The sequence below is a fragment of the Nelumbo nucifera genome, chromosome 3 (assembly GCF_055504915.1).
Source record: "Nelumbo nucifera cultivar China Antique chromosome 3, China Antique-T2T, whole genome shotgun sequence".
NCBI lineage: Eukaryota > Viridiplantae > Streptophyta > Magnoliopsida > Proteales > Nelumbonaceae > Nelumbo > Nelumbo nucifera.
Genome location: NC_142651.1, coordinates 81634687 through 81653164, shown reverse-complemented (window position 1 = coordinate 81653164; position 18478 = coordinate 81634687).

The window sequence follows — 18478 nt, the reverse complement described above, 5'->3', positions numbered from 1 at the left end:
CCCTATTTTAGAAAACAAATTTTCAATGATCAATCTTGAATCAAGAACCGAACCAGATCTGAACAAAATAGTAGGAGAGGGAAATACCTGATACGAAGAATTAGTATCCCCCAACGAAGGTGTTCACGCCCAGAAAAGTCACCAAAGACTGCTCCCACTGAACTCTAATGATCGGGGAAATGCACTCTCTCTGATAGAAACCAAAACTGTCGGTAGTTGTTTTCAATCGTTGAAATTTTCTTTTGCAAAATATATTTATATAATATATATACTATAGGTTTCCGAAATTGTTTGCAAAAGGTTTTAATCCCTGGGGTCCATGTAAGAGGAGAGTGCAACACTGTACCTTGCAGTCGGGGGAGAGGTCCTCCCTTGTCAAGCAGTGTTTGATCATTATGGGCTGAGAGGTTAAGTGTAAGGCCATTGAGGGTTAAACCTGATGGGCTAATCTTAAATCTGCCCACAGTCCTTGGGTGTTACAAGGTGGCTTGGCCCAAGGACCACTTAGTGTAAGTGTTGGGCCCATAGAGTCCATATGATGGGCTCAAGGGGTTCACTGGGCTTTCTAGTGAATTCGGATAGGCCTTGTGACAAAGGCTGGGCCGAACCCTTATGGCTGATGTGTAGATCAACATTTGGGTCCCACGCCATACAGAGAAAGCCCAACTAGGCAGCAATTTGGAAGGCTTAAGTGAGCACATACATTTAATGGGCCAAAAGCCCAATACGAGTTGGGCTAATTAGATTGGCTTGAATGGGGCGAATCTGAGATGTGGACCAGCCTTAAAGGATAAGGGAAAGTCCCTATCCACTCAGTAAGAGTCCAGATTTGAATATGATTCAAAACTGGAAACTCCTAATCAAATTAGAAGGGATGATCAAGATCTGCAGATTAGATAAGGACTCTGCCTTATCACTTAAGGGGATCAACTTCTCCTAATGGGATTAGGAGCTGATCCCTTTAGGATTATAAAAGGAGGGGGGGGCGGCAGCCTCAAAACACACTCATCTGAGATACAGATACAACACAGAAGAAAGAAATTAACATACAGTGAGACTGTGCCAATTTCTCCCTGCCGCCACAGCCATTAGTAGTTCGTCTCCACTCACGTGGGAGTCATCAAGAAGTGTTATTGACTTCAATTCTTTGTGAAAGAATTGAAAAGAAGTTGTGCTCACCTTCCGTCCAGTGGGTTCTTGCGAAGGATCCAAATCTTGTGAATAACGTTGCTGATTCTACTCCGTCCTACACTGCGCCATTTTCAGTGGGAGTAGTCTTTGGTGACTTTTCTGGGCGTGAACACCTTCATTGGGGGATACTAATTCTTCGTATCAGGTATTTCCCTCTCCTACTGTTTTGTTTAGATCTGGTTCGGTTCTTGATTCAAGATTGATCCTTGAAAATTTGTTTTCTAAAATAGGGAATGCGATTCCTAGTTGTAGGAAGGAAAGAAATTTTTGAAATTCGCCCATTCTATTCCGCATTATCCGGGCGTCCATACGATGGATTTTTCCATTCCTTCAGTGGTATCAGAGCCAGGTTCAAATCTTGAATCAAAATTGTTCAGATTTGAACCTACGCAAATGGGCAGAAGGCGTTCTACCCTATTTGCGCAGATTTTGTTTTTGGGAAATTGTTCCCATAATTATGGGCGAATGATCTGGAATTAAATTTTATATAAATCTGAATTTTATATGGAATGGTTCTTTATAATTTTCTTGATTTTATGGGTTGTTCATACAATGGAGATCGAAATCTTTTTGGCACGTTGATATCTACGATTTGCAGATTCTTGTTTATTCTTTTCATTTGGTCTGTAAATAATATTTTTTTTTTTTAGACTGAATGTATAGGATTCGATCTGATGTAATAATTAATAGAAAATTAGGTTTTTCTATTTCTGTATTATTTTTGGATCGAAGTTGGCGGCGCTGGAAGGAGAATTCACAAATATGAAAATCGCTATCTGCGGTTTGTAGTTTGTGAAACTGCAAACTGTGAACTAACCTCTGTTTTGCAGGATGGAGTGTGCGAACAGCCCTACTTGACTGATCTGTGTTTTCCTTGTTAGTATTTAATTTTAGATCATTAATCTTGAATTAATTCTTGGATTAATAATCAAACCCAGACCAATTCGGACCAGATTCGGACCAAATTAGTTGGACCGAATCTAGGGTTCGATGGGGGCTGATTTCAGTCCTGATTTCTCCCACTTTTGGGTAAGGGATTGATGTTTAATTGCAAGTATTAATTCGGCCCAACCTGTAAGGCCCAGTTTTAAGTTGTTAAAACTGCAAAAGCCCACCATTCGCATGAAAGCTATATGGAACGAACTGCTAACTGTTGTTCAGCCCTTATACCTAGATAATATTAAATGTTAATATTATGGACCTTTAAATGGGCTTTAAAATGGGCCTTATAGATATTTTATTGATTGGATCAATTCTTCCAGCATGTGATGTATGGATGTGTGATGTGCTATGTTCATGGGCCATAAGCACTTGGCCCATGCAGATATGATAGTGGCTCTTGCGCACACCATGGCTGAATGCACATCATTGCCATGGTGTCCCTTATGGTCATTGGATGACCTTCCCTTCGTGGTGGGCCCCATGCCCCTGAAAAGGACACGTGCAAAAACCCTAGCTGAATTGGGCCACCAGAAATCTGGCTTTATGAAAGCCAGTGGGAGCCACTCAGGTTTGACCTAAAACTAGGGCGTAACTTGTTCCCTCCTGAAATATGAGTGCATGTGATAGGGAGATCCATATGATGGATTCTATAAAGGCCTTTCGTCATTAGCATGAAGACAGGTCCTTCAAGTGGTGAGGAGAAGCACCAGAAAATGGGCCAACCAATTTGCTGCTGGATCTATTGGATTGTTTCATATGATGATAGGGACGTCATAGACCGATGTGGGAGGGGCTTCACCAGAAAATGGGAACTCTTTTACGGTACCTTGGTGTGGTCGAATGTGATGGATGAGCACTCACTAGACAGAAAGGTTTACCTATAAACGGCTATGAACCTTGTCTCACAGAGGCCAAAGGGATGAGTGGATATGATCCTTCACAGAAAGGTGGTGGGGTTATGCAGCTGAAACAGTTGGCTCCATGCACCCTATGTGATTTCCCACATTTCCAAGAGACATAATTGTCGCTGTCTCCGTCACTGAGATAGGAGGGAAATCCCAGTGATGAACAAATGGAAATGGGACATAGATTGAAAGCCATATCTATGTAGATGACATGAATCAAATTAGGTTGTGGACTGACGTCTTGCTATTTTACCAGAAAATGGCTAACGGACAATTCGCCAAGCTTCTTGATGACAACAAACCTAAAGGCCCTAATTACGCTGACTGGTACCGTAACCTTATGCTAGTACTGACTTCTGAAAAACTGGATAAAGTTGCCAAAAACCCCACCCCGGAGCGTCTGAGTGATTGGGTTTCTAAGGCCCGCAGAAGTGACTACCTTGAGTGGGAGGAAAAGAACTCCCTGGCCCGCTGCTATATCATAGCTTCTTTGGAAAATCCAATACAGAGGCAGTTCGATCAGGCCAAACTAGACAATGACATATTGGACAGTCTGAAAACTATGTACGAAGAGCAGAATCGTTCTACTCGGCAGAAGGTCTTGAAGCAGTTCATGACTGCTCAAATGACCAAGGGTCAGCAAGTGCATGACCATTGTCTTCAGATGATGGGATACATAAACGAGCTGGAAGCCCTAGGGTCCGGGCTAGACCACGTCACCAAGGTAGACGCCATTCTGAATTCTTTACCTCCGTCCTACAATCAGTTTATCATGAATTATAACATGAATAAGTTGAACGTCAGCTTACAAGAGCTCAGCAATATGTTGCAACGAGCTGAGGAACTGATTCGTAAGGATGAGCCCATGGCCATGCTTATGGAAGCTGGCAAGCATGGCAAGAAGAGGAGGTCGAAGAAGAAGCCCCAAAAAAAGGGCAACAAATCCAAGAAACAGAAGGACAGGGCATCCGATGCCTGTCACCATTGTCACCAGACCGGCCACTGGAGAAGGAACTGTCCTGCTTACTTGGAATCTAAGAAAGGTAATCCCAAATCCTGTGTCATAGAAACCAATTTGTTGGTTACTTCTGCTTCCAGGTGTATTGACTCCGGGGCTTCGACTCATGCATGTAACACATTGCAGGGTTTCAAATAAGCAGAAGACTGAGTGAGGGATAGGTGGCGCTCTTCTTGGGAACTTCTACAAGCGTTGCAGCTACAGCCATCAGAACTGTAGAGTTGTTTTTTAGAGAAGGATCACTTGTACTTAAAGATTGTCTTTATGTACAAAATTTAAGAAGAAATTTGATTTCTGTCTCAAAACTGTGTGCTGATGGATATTCTATTTTCTTTAGTAATACGATTACTATTAAAAGAAACAACAAATTCATCGCATACGGGGAACTAGAGAACGGTCTCTATGTTCTACATCCTTCTCTAGAAACCAACATAGCCGAAACTACGTCAGTTAACGCTCCCAAGAGAACTCGTGATACCGTTAGTCCTAATCTACCATTTTAGATTAGGTTGGGCTTGGAATCAACTACCGGCAGTTTTGGTTTCCATCAGAGAGAGTGCATTTCCCCGATCATTACCTTTGTCCGACAAAGGGGCTGATCCTATCACTATGATCACCCACTTAGATGGGTTCATGAATCATCTCAACATACCCAGGTTTTGACCCCCTCTAAGAGTCTCACTGATTGGCATATCAAAGATGGCCCAATCTGCCACCTAGTGCGGTGCCATAATCGAGTCTAGGGGTCAGGTGTAACATTCCAGTTTTGCCCATTAATCGCCAAGGTCCAGGAAAATACTGGAATTCTAGTCTCGTTCAAGGTCTCAAGCTGATCCCACACTACATGTACCTCGTGTCTCACCCTAGTGGAAGAGACAGGCCACCCCAACCGACTTGGCGGCACATCAGTGTCAGCCTTATCAAGATAGGTCTCCCCAGACCGACCCACTAGCTGTGAACGTTCTAAACCAACACAAGTCTCATAAGTGTCCGGTTTTAAGGGTATTACACAGAAACACACCACATGACATGAATCAAATATGCACTTTATTCATTTACAATAAATGTCATAAGTACATCAAACTGATTTGAGCTAAGGGCATACAAAACTGTCTAACAGAAAGGTTCTTGATATTACCTTTTGGTAGAAAAGGTAATCTGAAGTCGTGCTCACCAGCCCTCCATCACATTCTTGCTGAAGAGCCATCCTGCTGATTCTGCTCCGTATCAGGTATATCCCTCTCCTACCTTTTGGTTTTAGATCTGGTCCAGTTTGGTTTCAAGATTGATCATTGAAAATGTAGTTTTCTAAAATAGGGAATGCAATTCCCACATGGGAGAGAGAGAAATTTTTGAAATTTTGCCCAACCTTCCTACAGGGTTCGGCCATCCATATGATGGATCTCTCATCCCTTCATCTGCTCTATTGATGGAGTCATGACCCAAATAGATCTATCATTTCTTACCCAAACCTAGACTGCCCTTCTACATCTAGTCTACATCTGCAAATGATCAGGTTTATTTAAGATGGATTTAGATATCCATTTAACCGTAACTAGATTGAGTCAGATCTATTTATTAAATTGATTGAATTTATATATTGTTTAACCCAATCTCTGGACCCGTTATTTCATCCCCAGACCTAGATTATCCATCTACATCTAGGTCTGCAAATGGATCGTATTTAATCAGATTTGTTTAAATTGGATTCAGATATCCATTGAACTATTTCTGATTTAGAATTATGATATGTGTACCAATCCAGTTGAATTTTCATCTTGCTTAATCCAATATGTCGATATCTGATTCAATCTGATTATAATATTATTTTTTGGTTTTACAGGGCTACATAACCGAGAGTAGTCCGTCTCCCATACCCATAATCCTCCAAACCCCGGCAACAAAAGGATTTGATCCTGTTTCCACTACACCTAATCAAAGAATTTACTAAGGGGACATTCTATAACATGAATTGTTTTTCTTGTCGTCAATTCTAAAAATAAATCAAAATCATCTTATTTGAAAACAGATTGTTTCTTAAAATAAAAACACAAAAAAATATGTTCTTGATTGTGATGCGGCACGATCCGGGCACTCCTAGCTGGCGGCTGACAGGCTCCTTGCTGGCAATGAGCGGCACCTGAGAAGACGAAAGGAAGGATTCCCGGGGGTTTGCCCAGTGGGAATACTCCGATGCTTAAGTTAGTACTGTGTATGGAAGTAAAGAGGGCAAAATGAAAGCTAAGAGTTGAGGTCGCACTTATCACTATATTCGAGAGGTTGGAGGTCTCAAGAGAGTTTCTCCTCTGCCCTGGGGGCTTTTATAGGAGCGCTCTTGCGAGATCGGGCATAACCGCCACTGGGCTCCTTCCGCAGCCATTACCTGCCAGGTCTGTGCAGGTGATTGTTACAGTGTACTATCCGCTTGGTCGAGTGACACGTCCCAAAGGGGCAGGCACGCCTCCATCCGTCGAGAGACGTGGGCACAGACTGTCGAAAGAACAAGGACTGCGCCGCCAGTCGAGAGACGTAGCGCAGTCTGTTTGGTACGGTCTTGTCAGATGGAAGCTTTCTAAGAGCGTCGCATCACTCAGTCGCAAGTTACCTCGTAACGAGCTATCCTTGGCGCGAGCTACTTTGCAGCAAGCTCTTTGGGGTACTTCGAGGTGACCCTCATCAAGGTTTGTCTTTGGGGCAGTCTTCTGCCCAGGTGCTAGAGTGAGCTGGTTTCCCTAGCTCGCGAGCTGAAATATTCTTGGAGTATTCCCTTATTGGTAGCTCGGGGAACCTGGAGCTCGTGTTGTAGCGAGCCTCTCCTTTACCTTGCCACCGCGTAGTGGGCTGCTTTATGAGCCTATCACTCGCTTATGCTGAGTCAACGTTCACGTGTCGCCATTTCATAGGTCGGGTCAAATCATCCTTCATCAATTGCCCCCCACTCCTCGGGCTAAGAGTGCCGCCTTAGCGTGGGGAGTTTATGAAGCATGATGGACTGATTTGACCGAAATTCAAACTTGATTGACCGTAATAAATGCATTGGCGGGAATCAAGAGATCTTCTGACTCCTCCAACTTCTGAGTATGATGAACTCCTTTTATTTTGCTAAAGCGATCTCATCATTTGGGTTATTGAGGTTACCTACCCAAAGTAGGGCTCTTCGGTAGGCGTTCTCCCTATTGGTCACGTTTAGGGCCTCCGCGGCATACCACGAAGTGATTACTATGTACGCCCGAGCTAAGCATTGGTTGGTTATCCCTTAGGTCGACCGACGTATCAAGATGAGCTATGCTTCATGGGGTTTAAACCCGAGCTGCTTACGCCTTTAATATTTCATACTTTGCCTTCGCTATTGAGGTAGCTGTCTTTCTTCACGGCGGGGTCTTTGTTAGCTCGGTGTTTTGGCCCTTAGACTTAGGGAGGGACCCGTAGTCCGCTCTTGGATTCTCCCAAGCTGAAGTGGCGATTGGGGTCTTCTTGCGCCGAGGTCATGTTAGCTCGGTATTCTGGCCCTTAGGCTTTGGGAGTAGCACATGGCCTACTTCGCTTCTTACAGATAATATTGCCTCAAATTGACAATATTCCATGCTCGAGGTACTTGTTTCCCTTCGAGGGTCTTGAGCTCGTATGTTCCTTCCCCGAGCACTCGTTTCACTCGGTAAGGACCTTCCCAATTGGACCCGAGTTTGCCAATGCCAGGTTCAGGTACCATAACTTTACAAAGGGCTAGGTCACCGACGCGAAGGTTCCGCTTCTTAACCCTGGCGTTGTAGTACCGAGCTACTCTCTCCTAGTAGGCTGCAGTCCTAATGTACGCGAGATCCCTTACTTCGTCGAGTAGGTTGAGGTTGTTGCATAGCTCATCCTCGTTTGTTTAATCACTGTATGCTTCTAGGTGCAACGTAGGTACTTCGATCTCTGCGGGGATCACTGCTTCAGTGTCATAGGTGAGATTGAAGGGTGTTTCTCCCGTGGCAGTTTTCTCCGTGGTCCGGTAGGCCCATAGGACACTGGGTAGTTCATCTGTCCACAACCCTTTAGCTCGATCTAGCCACCCCTTTAGTCCTCGGAGGATGGCTCTGTTCGTGACTTCTGCCTGGCCATTTGCCTGAGGGTGCGCGACTGAAGTAAAGTTCTGTTGGATCCCCATGTCTCGGCACCAGTCTTGAAATTTGATATCCTCGAACTGTTTGCCATTGTCAGAGATCAATACTCGAGGTAATCTGAAGCGGCATATGATGTTCTTCCAAAAGAAGTTTTGGACATTTCGGGCTGTTATTGTTACGAGGGGTTCGGCTTCTACCCACTTGGTAAAATAGTCCACTGCTACCACTAAGAACTTCCTTCCACTCGTTGCTGGTGGGAATGGTCCAAGTAGATCAATGCCCCACTGTGCAAAGGGCCACGGACTGGTGAGGTATTTGAGGTCGGCAGCGGGTTGGTGGTGAACATTGGCATGTCTCTGGCATCTATCACATTTTCTAACGAGTTCGATGGCATCTGCCTTCATCGTTGGCCAATAGTACCCTTGTCGAAGCGCTTTCTGGGCGAGGGCCCTGCCCCCCAAGTGTCCGCCACACAGACCCTCATGGGTGTCGCGGAGTACAAGTTCGGCTTCGGAAGGTCGCAAGCAACGCAGGTAGGGGAATGTGTAGGATCTCTCGTATAGCCGCTCGTCTATCATGACGTATTTAGCTGCTTGACGTTGCACCCTTCTGGCTGCATTGCGCTTTGTAGGGAGGGTCCCGTGTAACAAGAAGCTCATGAGTGGGTCAATCCAGCTCGGCTCTGCTTGAACGACGGGAGCGACCTCCTCTGCCCCCCCGAGAATGCTAGGTCGAGACAGGTCCTCTATGTACACGGTTCTCATGGTGATGTCGCTAGTGCTGGCTAACTTGAACAAGGCATCAGCCTCGGCATTCTTCGACCTAGGGATCTGTTTGATGAAGTGTGACTGGAAGTTGAGCAGGGCCTCTCTGACTTTGGCTAAATAGGCGACCATGGTCGGCTCGCGAGCTTCATACTCGCCCGTGACCTGGTTGACCACGAGCTGGGAATCGCTACAGATAACGATGTGCTTGGCTTTCACTTCTCTGGCTAAGGCTAGTCCGGCTATCAATGCCTCGTATTCTACTTCATTGTTAGATGCCTCGAACTCAAAGCGTAGCGCGTATTCCAGTTTCATGCCGCTCGGGCCGTGCAAAACTATTCTGGCACCGCTGCCCTGTTGGTTCGAGGAGCCATCTACGTGAAGGATCCAGGACTCCTCATCCCAGCTCGCGACTGGCCGAGCTAGGAGAGGTGCCACACTGGCTACTACTTCACGGGGTTCGGACTCGACTGACCTGGGAGCTTCGGACTCACCCGAGGTGGGAGCCTCGCGCTCAACCGGCCTGGGAACTTTGGAGCTGAATGTGCATTCGACTATGAAATCTGCCAGGGCTTGGGCCTTAATGGCAGTTCGCGGCTTGTACTGGAGGTCATACTTGCTGAGCTCAATGGCCCACTTCGTCAACCGACCGGAGACCTCGGGCTTAAGCAATACTTGCCTCAGAGGTTTGCCGGTAAGAACGATAACAGTATGAGCTTGGAAGTACGGGCGGAGCTTCTGAGCTACAATTATCAATGCGTATGCCAGCTTTTCCATCTCTGGGTATCTCATTTCTGCTCCCTGCAATACTTTACTAACATAATAGATGGGTCATTGGACCCGATCTATTTCCTTTATTAGTACCGAACTGACAACCTCATCGCTTGCCGAGAGGTAGAGTTCTAAAACATCGCCCTCATCGGGCCGGGTTAGGGTCAGCACGCTAGTAAGGTAATCCTTGAGCTCGTCGAACGCGAGTTGGCAATCTTGGGTCCATTCGAACCCTTTGCTCTTTATTGCCTTAAAGAACGGCATACAGCGGTTTGCCGACTTAGACATGAAACGGCTTAGGGCGGCTATGCGGCCATTCAACCTCTAAACCTCCTTCGGCTTCCGGGACGGTTTCATGTCTAAGATGGCCTTAACCTTATCTGGGTTGGCTTCAATGCCTCACCGGTTAACGATGTATCCTAGGAACTTACCCGAGGTTACACCGAATACACACTTGTTTGGATTCAATTTCATATTGAACTTACGTAAAATTCCAAAAACAGAATGCAAGTCTTGTATTAATTCATGTGAGAATTGGGTTTTGACGACCATATCATCTACATAGCATTCTACTTTTCTGCCGATTAACAACGCAAACAATTTATTTACAAGCCTTTGAAAGGTTGCCCCTGTGTTTTTCAACCCGAAGGGCATAACCTTGTAATAGTACAGACCGGATTCAGTGATGAAGGCAGTCTTTTCTTTGTCTGTCGGGTCCATCTTGACCTGGTTATAGCCCGAGTAGGCGTCCAAGAAACTTAGCAACTCATGCCCTGAGGTCGCGTCCACCAAACGGTCGATTCTGGGGAGCAGGAAGCAGTCTTTTGGGCAAGCCCAGTTCAGGTCGGTGTAGTCGACGCACATGCGCCACTTGCCGTTGGCCTTCTTTACCAGGACGGGGTTGGCTACCCAGCTTGGGTAGTGGACTTCTCTTATGAAGTCCGCTGCGAGGAGCTTCTCGACTTCCTCATCGACCGCTTTCCACCATTCCGGGGCTAGGTTGCGTTTCTTTTGTCTAACGGGCCTAACTATAGGATCAGTGTTCAGCTTGTGAGTTATGAGTTCGAGGTCTATACCGGGCATTTCTACCATGGACCATGCAAAAATATCTAAATTTTGAAGTAAAAAACATACCAGTTTGGATCGTAGGGGCTCATGGACGGAGACACCGATCTGGAGTGTCCGAGCTGGGTCTGCTGTTGAGGTCGGGACCGCGACTGTTTCTTCCATGGGCGTGGCTCGTTCTTCGCCTTGCTCCGTGAGTCGTTCCAGTTCAAGGTAATCAGTCACCTTGGTTTTCCCCTTTAGGGCGGCAACGTAGCACTTGCAGGACTCGAGCTGGTCGCCCCCTCCCTCACCGAAGTCTGTTGGGAACTTCAGCCAAGTGGTAAGTGGAGACCACCGCCCGTAAGACATGGGTGATCGGTTGACCTACTATGGCATTGTAGGGAGAGGGGGTCGCTACCACTAGAAAGTTGTGTTCGAATCTGACTACACAAGGCCATGTGTCGATCTCTATAGGTACTGTTATTTTCCCAAGGGGCCGGACTTCCTCTCCGTTGAAGCCTACCAAAGGAGTGTCTGCGGGCTTCAGGTCGCTTTTCTGCAACTGGAGTTGGTCAAACGCGGCTTTGAAGAGTATGTCGGCCGAGCTGCCCGAGTCAACGAGTATGCACCTAACCTCGAAGTCGTTGATTCTCAGCTTTATTACGAGCGCGTCGTTGTGGGGGTAATGGACCCCTCGCACATCGTCTTCTGTGAAGAAAATTGGCTCTTCCGTTCTTGGCCGCTTTGGGGGGTTCTGCTCCTCCCGGGCGACCTCGCGAACCAATGTCCGAGCTGTCGCTGAGGTGCACCCTGCAACGATCGAACCTCCCACTATCATGTGGATGGTTCCACGAACTGGCCTCTCCTCTGGAGGCTGTCTCTGTGGTTGTTCGGCCGGCCTGCTACTAGACTCGGGAGCGTCTTTACCGTGCTCCCCTTGCCGACCTGTTCTGTTACTATTATTATTTTGTACAAAGTTTCTCAAATATTCGCGACGGATGAGCTCTCTTCTATCTCGTCGCGGAGGTTTTTACAACTCTCGGTGTTGTGCCCGTGGTCTTTATGAAAATTGCAATACAAACTCTTATTTCTTTCACTAGGATTCCCCCTCAGACAGGGCGGCCACTTCACGTACGGGGCGTCCTTGATTGCCATCAGGATTTCGGCCCACTTTGCGTTCAGTGGGGTGTAGTCAGCTCGGTCTGGTGCGGGAGCTCGGAACAACTGACCCGGCTTTGCTCCCTGAACTACCTCCTTTTTTCTTCGGATGTCCTCTTAACTGGAAGGTTCCCCTTCTCTCTTTCTTTTTTCGGGTGCGCCCTCACCCTTCTGGTTGATCTCCACTTTAGTGGCTATGAACTTATCCGCGAGCTTTAGAAACTCGGTTATGGTCACGGGTTGGTTGACAACCATGTGCCACTTGAACTCTTTGTGCTTTACGCCCTTCTTGGCCGCTGCTAGGCGTACGGCGGGGTCCAGGCGCGATATCTGCATACAAGCGTCATTGAACCGCTTGATATAACTTCGGATGGACTCTCCCTCTCTTTGGGCTATGTTGAAGATGCTTTCTTCAGTCCGCGGACACCGCTTGCTGATGACAAAGTGGGACGTGAAGGCTTGTGCGAACTGCGCCCAACTTCTTATTGACCCGGGTGCCAGGTTCCGGTACCACGTGCGGGCTGCTCCCCTGAAAGTAGTGGACAAGGCCACACACATGCATGACTCACTGGCTCGCGTCAGGTGCATCTGTGACTGAAAGGCATCTACATGATCTTTCGGGTCAAACGACCCGTCATACTTGTCAAGAGGGGGAAGCTTGAAATCCTTGGGCATCGGACTGTCAAGAGTTCGGAAGACAGGGGGGACGGAACTAAGAGGAGGGGAGCCTTAGCTTCGGCCGAGCCTACCTCTTCTTTGCCCATGGGCTCGGGCAAATCGCGGGTGACAGATCGGCGAGCTCAGCAGCGGCGTCTCTGCTTCTTGGTGGGCTCGGCGTTTGTGCTGCTCACCTCCGCGCTGTCTAGAATGGTTTGGGCTGGGAGTAGCCCGGTCTGCTGGTGATGGCTGCGGACAGAAGGGACCTGCCTGGAGTTTGTTGCCAGGATCTCGAACCGGTTTTCAAGGATCGGGGTTCCGAACTTCGACTGTCAAGGCGACGTTGACCTGCTGGGCCGGGGCCCTCCTGACCTGTCCACCCGCGGCGAGATCGGGGTAGCCGGTTTCTCCCGTCTGCCGTGGGGGGAGGCCTGGTTTTTTGGGAGATTTTGGGGGGCCTCTCCTCGGCCGGAGTGCTCGCTCTGGCGGCGAGATTTGGCTTGCTACGAAGCCAGGTGCTGAGGCTGGAGCTGAGGCTGTTGAAGCTGGGGTTGGGGCAGCTGGGGGAACTGCTGCTGATACTGATACTAGGAGACCTGGTGCAGCACGTGCTGTTGATAGAGCTGAAGTTGTTGGAACTGTTGCATTTGGGCCTTCATGCGCTGCATCAAATCTTCCAGCTGGTTCGGGCTGGCCGCTGGGGGCACGACCGAGGGTTTGGTGAACATCGTTCCGACTGTAGCGGGGAGTGGGGCGATGATAGGTGCCATTATGAGAGGCACGTTCAAGCTGGGGATTTCGTCCGCTGAGAGGGGGATGGTGAACTGTCCGATACAGATAGTAGGAGACTAGGGTTGTTCCCTGGAGTTATCCATTTCCGTGCTTCATCCAACGTTGCTAGAAGAAGCCATGAGCGTTGGATTGTTTCAAGGAAGAAGAAGGAACTGATAGAGTTTGGAGGGAAGGCTTTTTGAAGTGTTTCCCACAGACGGCGCCAAATGATGCGGCGCGATCTGGGCACTCCTAGCTGGTGGTTGACAGGCTCCTTGCTGGCAACGAGCGGCACCTGAGAAGACGAAAGGAAGGATTCCCGGGGGTTTGCCCGGTGGGAATACTCTGATGCTTAAGTTAGTACTATGTATGGAAGTAAAGAGGGCAAAATGAAAGCTAAGAGTGGAGGTCACGCTTATCACTATATTCGAGAGGTTGGAGGTCTCAAGAGAGTTTCTCCTCTACCCTAGGGGCTTTTATAGGAGCGCTCTTGCGAGATCGGGCATAACCGCCACTGGGCTCCTGCCGCAGCCATTACCTGCCAGGTCTGTGCAGGTGATTGTTACAGTGTACTATCCGCTTGGTCGAGTGACACATCCCAAAGGGGCAGGCACGCCTCCATCCGTCGAGAGACGTGGGCATAGACTGTCGAAAGAACAAGGACTGCGCCGCCAGTCGAGAGACGCAGCGCAGTCTGTTTGGTATGGTCTTGTCATATGGAAGCTTCCTGAGAGCGTCGCATCACTCAGTCGCAAGTTACCTCGTAGCGAGCTATCCTTGGCGCGAGCTACTTTGCAGCAAGCTCTTTGGGGTACTTCGAGGTGACCCTCATCAAGGTTGGTCTTTGGGGCAGTCTTCTGCCCAGGTGCTAGAGCGAGCTGGTTTCCCTAGCTCGCGAGCTGAAATATTCTTGGAGTATTCCCTTATTGGTAGCTCGGGGAACCTGGAGCTCGCCTTGTAGCGAGCCTCTCCTTTACCTTGGCACCGCGTAGCGGGCTGCTTTATGAGCCTATCACTCGCTTACGCTGAGTCAGCGTCCACGTGTCGCCGTTTCATAGGTTGGGTCAAATCATCCTTCATCAGATTGTATTTGTGTTTTCTGTTTTCAAAACTGAAACTAAAAATATGCTTCTTGAATTTGGTTTCAAAAACATGTTTTCATCTGATTATTCAACATCCCATTCCATAAATCATATAATTTTTATATTAAAAAATTATTTTTGTTTTAAAAACCAATATTTTGTTGGTTCCAAAAATATTTATTGTTTTTTGAAACAAAATGAACTTGTTTTTCCCTTTGAAAATACAAGCAGAGTTCAAAAACATGTTTTATTTTTTTGTTGATGTGGTGATTCCAAAAACAAATGAAAACAAAAACACTCATGTTGTAAATCACCCCCTAAACCACTATCAATTCATAGATTCAAATTTAATGTTCAAATATGTAAACAAATCAATTTTGGATCTATATTTTACATATTTTCATATTGAATATAATTCAGATCTATTGAATTGTATTCAAATATACCCCCCTACTTGAATTTGATCCAATTTGCTTGCGACCCTAATTGAAACTTTATTTGTCAAAACCTAGCTACTTGAATTAAGGTGTAAGTAGGGTGGTAAGGCAAAGTGTGTTGGTCTCCCTAAAAGACAAAGGATGACTAGATGTTGGAGGGAGATTCAAATTTTCAAGAATCTCTCTCCTCTTTCTCTTGTCTTTTGTCTTTTTCTTTCTTCCCACCCTTGAGTGCATGGGAAGACTCCTTGTCCCACATTGCTTGGGAAAGGAGTATAAGTTGAGTATATTTGTAGCTTTGCTCTCTCTTTATGGGTAAGGACCCATAGGAGGAGAGCACTATAAATATTCCATGCATGAGGGGGGGGGGGGTTGGGGGTGCTTTTCACACGTGCGAGCCAAGTTGAGCCGAGCCGAGCCGAGCCGGGGTACATGTGCGTGTGCGCACGTGCAATACACCGAATCATTTTGTTTTAACTGAATTACACCTTTTCATTTTAAATTGTGTTTCTTCAATTTCGAATTTAGTTTTAAATTTAAACGTTTTCTTTTTTCGTGTCTCTTCCTCCTCCTTGTGTCTCTTCGAACAAGTGCACTGTTTTCCTATCTAAAAGGACACATCTGTGTCCATTTGGGTCTGAGACCAATTTATAAAAGAAATGTTGGTCGACCCAGTTTACACACACCATTTTCGGCAGTCTTCTTCTTTGTTCTCTCTATGAAATCCGAGCATCATCTTTCTTTGGTTCGCGGAGGTCTGGTAAGCAAGTACACGCCTACTAGTGGCCTGTGGGCTGTTTTATCTTGGCAACCGATTTGTGATCACCCGGCTGCACCGTAGGGGGGAATTTCGGTTTTAAGGAGAGTGACCAAGTGGCACGACTCAGCCCTCCTTCTCCCTGCAATTCTTAGTTCCGAGTTTCTACAATAACATCGCAGCACTGCAACTAAGGGCAGAGCCAGGGGGGACCCAGGGGAGCCATGGCCCCCCCTATGGTCTAGAATTCTCCACTTGAAATAGAGTTTTCCATGTAAAATTCCCCCCTCCCAAACTCTCCACCCCAATGATTGCCCCCCCTATGAGTCCATCCATATTTATTCCCTCTTTCCCCTATTCCACTTTAGATTTTGGTCCCTCTTACAAAAAATTTCTGACTCCGCCCCTGTCTACAAGATTTAAAATGTGATTACCAATAAGTTTCATTCTACCTCTTTATTATTTTTACAACACTAGAAGTCTATGTGAATAGAGTTGGTGTTAGTGAGTGGAAGGTGGGGTGTTGCAAAAGAAAAGAATAAGAGGGCTGGAAGGCAGGGACTCTCGTAACGCTATTGAGATGGATCTCGTGTAGAGATACCTTTGAGTCCCTCCCTTTTATATGCCGTCGGTGTTGTGGTGGTCACCTATGTATCATCATGATCCTCATTGCGATCCCCGCGATACCGATGTACATGTACCTACACAATTAAATTACCCAACTAATTACGCATGGTTCAAGTCATGCCATGATTGAAGAGAGGGCATTATTTGGAATGCACATGTAAACTTGCCAAATATGTCATTCCACACCTTAAGTGACATGATATGTCTACCTCCTCTTTGCCAAACTTTACATGAGATCCCGATTTCCCACGTGCCATGTTCACATGCCATGTTGGCAACACCACCACCAACCATTTTAGACATGTGTTACTAGTGTCGTTCTTGACATGTGGGTGGGATTTGAACACATGGGCTGATGGGTCCCACAAGTGCACCATCTATATAAGGATAAGGAATATGGTGGCTGGTTACTCAAGAGAGCACAAGTGGTCCATCAAATGTACCATGTGAAGCTTGGGCACATGCATGTTGGGTTTTATTATTTGCGTGGATGGATGCAATTCTTTCTTCCTACAGCAATTTATGGTCCTCCAGCCTCTCTAGTTCGTATTTACCTAGCAATTGTCCTAATAGTTATCCATACTTTTGAAAGTGATATACATACATATATATAGTCTGATCCATTCAACTTGAATGGTCGAATTAATGACCTGCAATTCAGAGGTAAAAACGCTTTGACCTTTAAGTCGGTTTTAAAATATTGGAATTAAATGACTTGTTTAAATATTTTATTCATTAAAAGATAAAGCAATAAGTTAAGACATTCGGTTGAGTCACTTCAATCCTTGTCAAACAGCCCCTTAAGTGTAAGTATATTCCATAAGGTTATTCACGGGTCGGGTTGGGTTGGTTTACTGTGGTTTTTTCAACCAACCCGACCTAGTCGGGTTACCTGACATAGAAACCGAAACCGACCCAGTGTTAAGCAAAACTGACCTAGTCGGTTGAGTCGGGTTGGGTCGGTTTCGGTCGGTTTCGGTTCTAAGTTCATCCCTGTGATAAAATCTTGCTAATTTTAAAAACAGTCATAAATTGAACATCATTTCAGCCATTTCCTATGATAAAATTTAAATGAAAAGTTAATCACAAAAGTTGTTCATTAATCACTATTCACTAATCCAAAGTTTCTTGCAACTATTCAAAAACTAGGTGGCTTAATGGGCTTTGAAACTTCATGTTTGAACTAGGAACTAAGTCGGTTCGGTTCAGGTCAGTTTTGGTTTTCACACAAAAAAATCGAAACCAACCCGATGTTAGACAGTTTATGTATGCCCTTAGCTTCAATCTGATTTGATGTACTTTTGTTATTTAGTGGAAATAAATAAAGTGCATGTTTGATTCATGTTGTTTGGTTTAATTCTGTGCAAAACCCTAAAACTGGACATTTATAGAGATTCATGTTAGTTTTAAATGTTCACAGCCGTTGGATAAGTCTGGGGAGATTTATCCTGCCAAGGCTGATGCTGGTGTGCCACCAAGTGTTGGGATGGCCTGTCTCAGCCACCAGGGTAAGACCCGAGGCACATCCAGTATGGGATTACTTGAATCCTTGAACCGGACCAGATTTCCAGTCTTGCCCTGGGCCTTGGAGATAGATGGGCAAAACTGGAAAGTTACACCTGACCCCTAGACTCGATTATGACACTTCACTAGGTGTCGGATCAGGCTGTCTTTGATATACCAATCAGTGAGATCCTTAGCGGGGATCAAAACCTGGGTATGTTGGGGCAGTTTGAGAATTCATCTGAGTGGGTGGTCATAGTGACAGAATCAGCCACTTTGTCGGACAAAGGGTAATGATCGGGAATGCACTCTCTCTGATGGAAACCAAACTGCCGGTAGTTGATTTCAATCGTTGGAATTTTGTTTTGCAAAATTAATATACTTATATTTATGTACGGTTTCAAAATGTTTGCAAATGGTTTTAATTCCCGGGATCCATGTGAGAGGGAGGTGCGGCACTGTTCCTTGCAGCTGAGGGAGAGGTCCTCTCTTGTCGGGCAGTGCTTGATCATTAAGGGCTGAGAGGTTAAGTGTAAGACCATTTAGGATAATACCTGATGGGCTAATCTTGCACCTGCCCACAGTCCCTGGGTTTTTATAAGATGGCTTGACCCAGGGACCACTTAATGTAAGTGTTGGGCCCATAGGGTCCATATGATGGACTCAAGGGGTTCATTGAGTTTTTCAGTGAATTCGGCTGGGCCTTGTATTAAAGGCTGGACCGAACCCATGTGGCTGGTGTGTA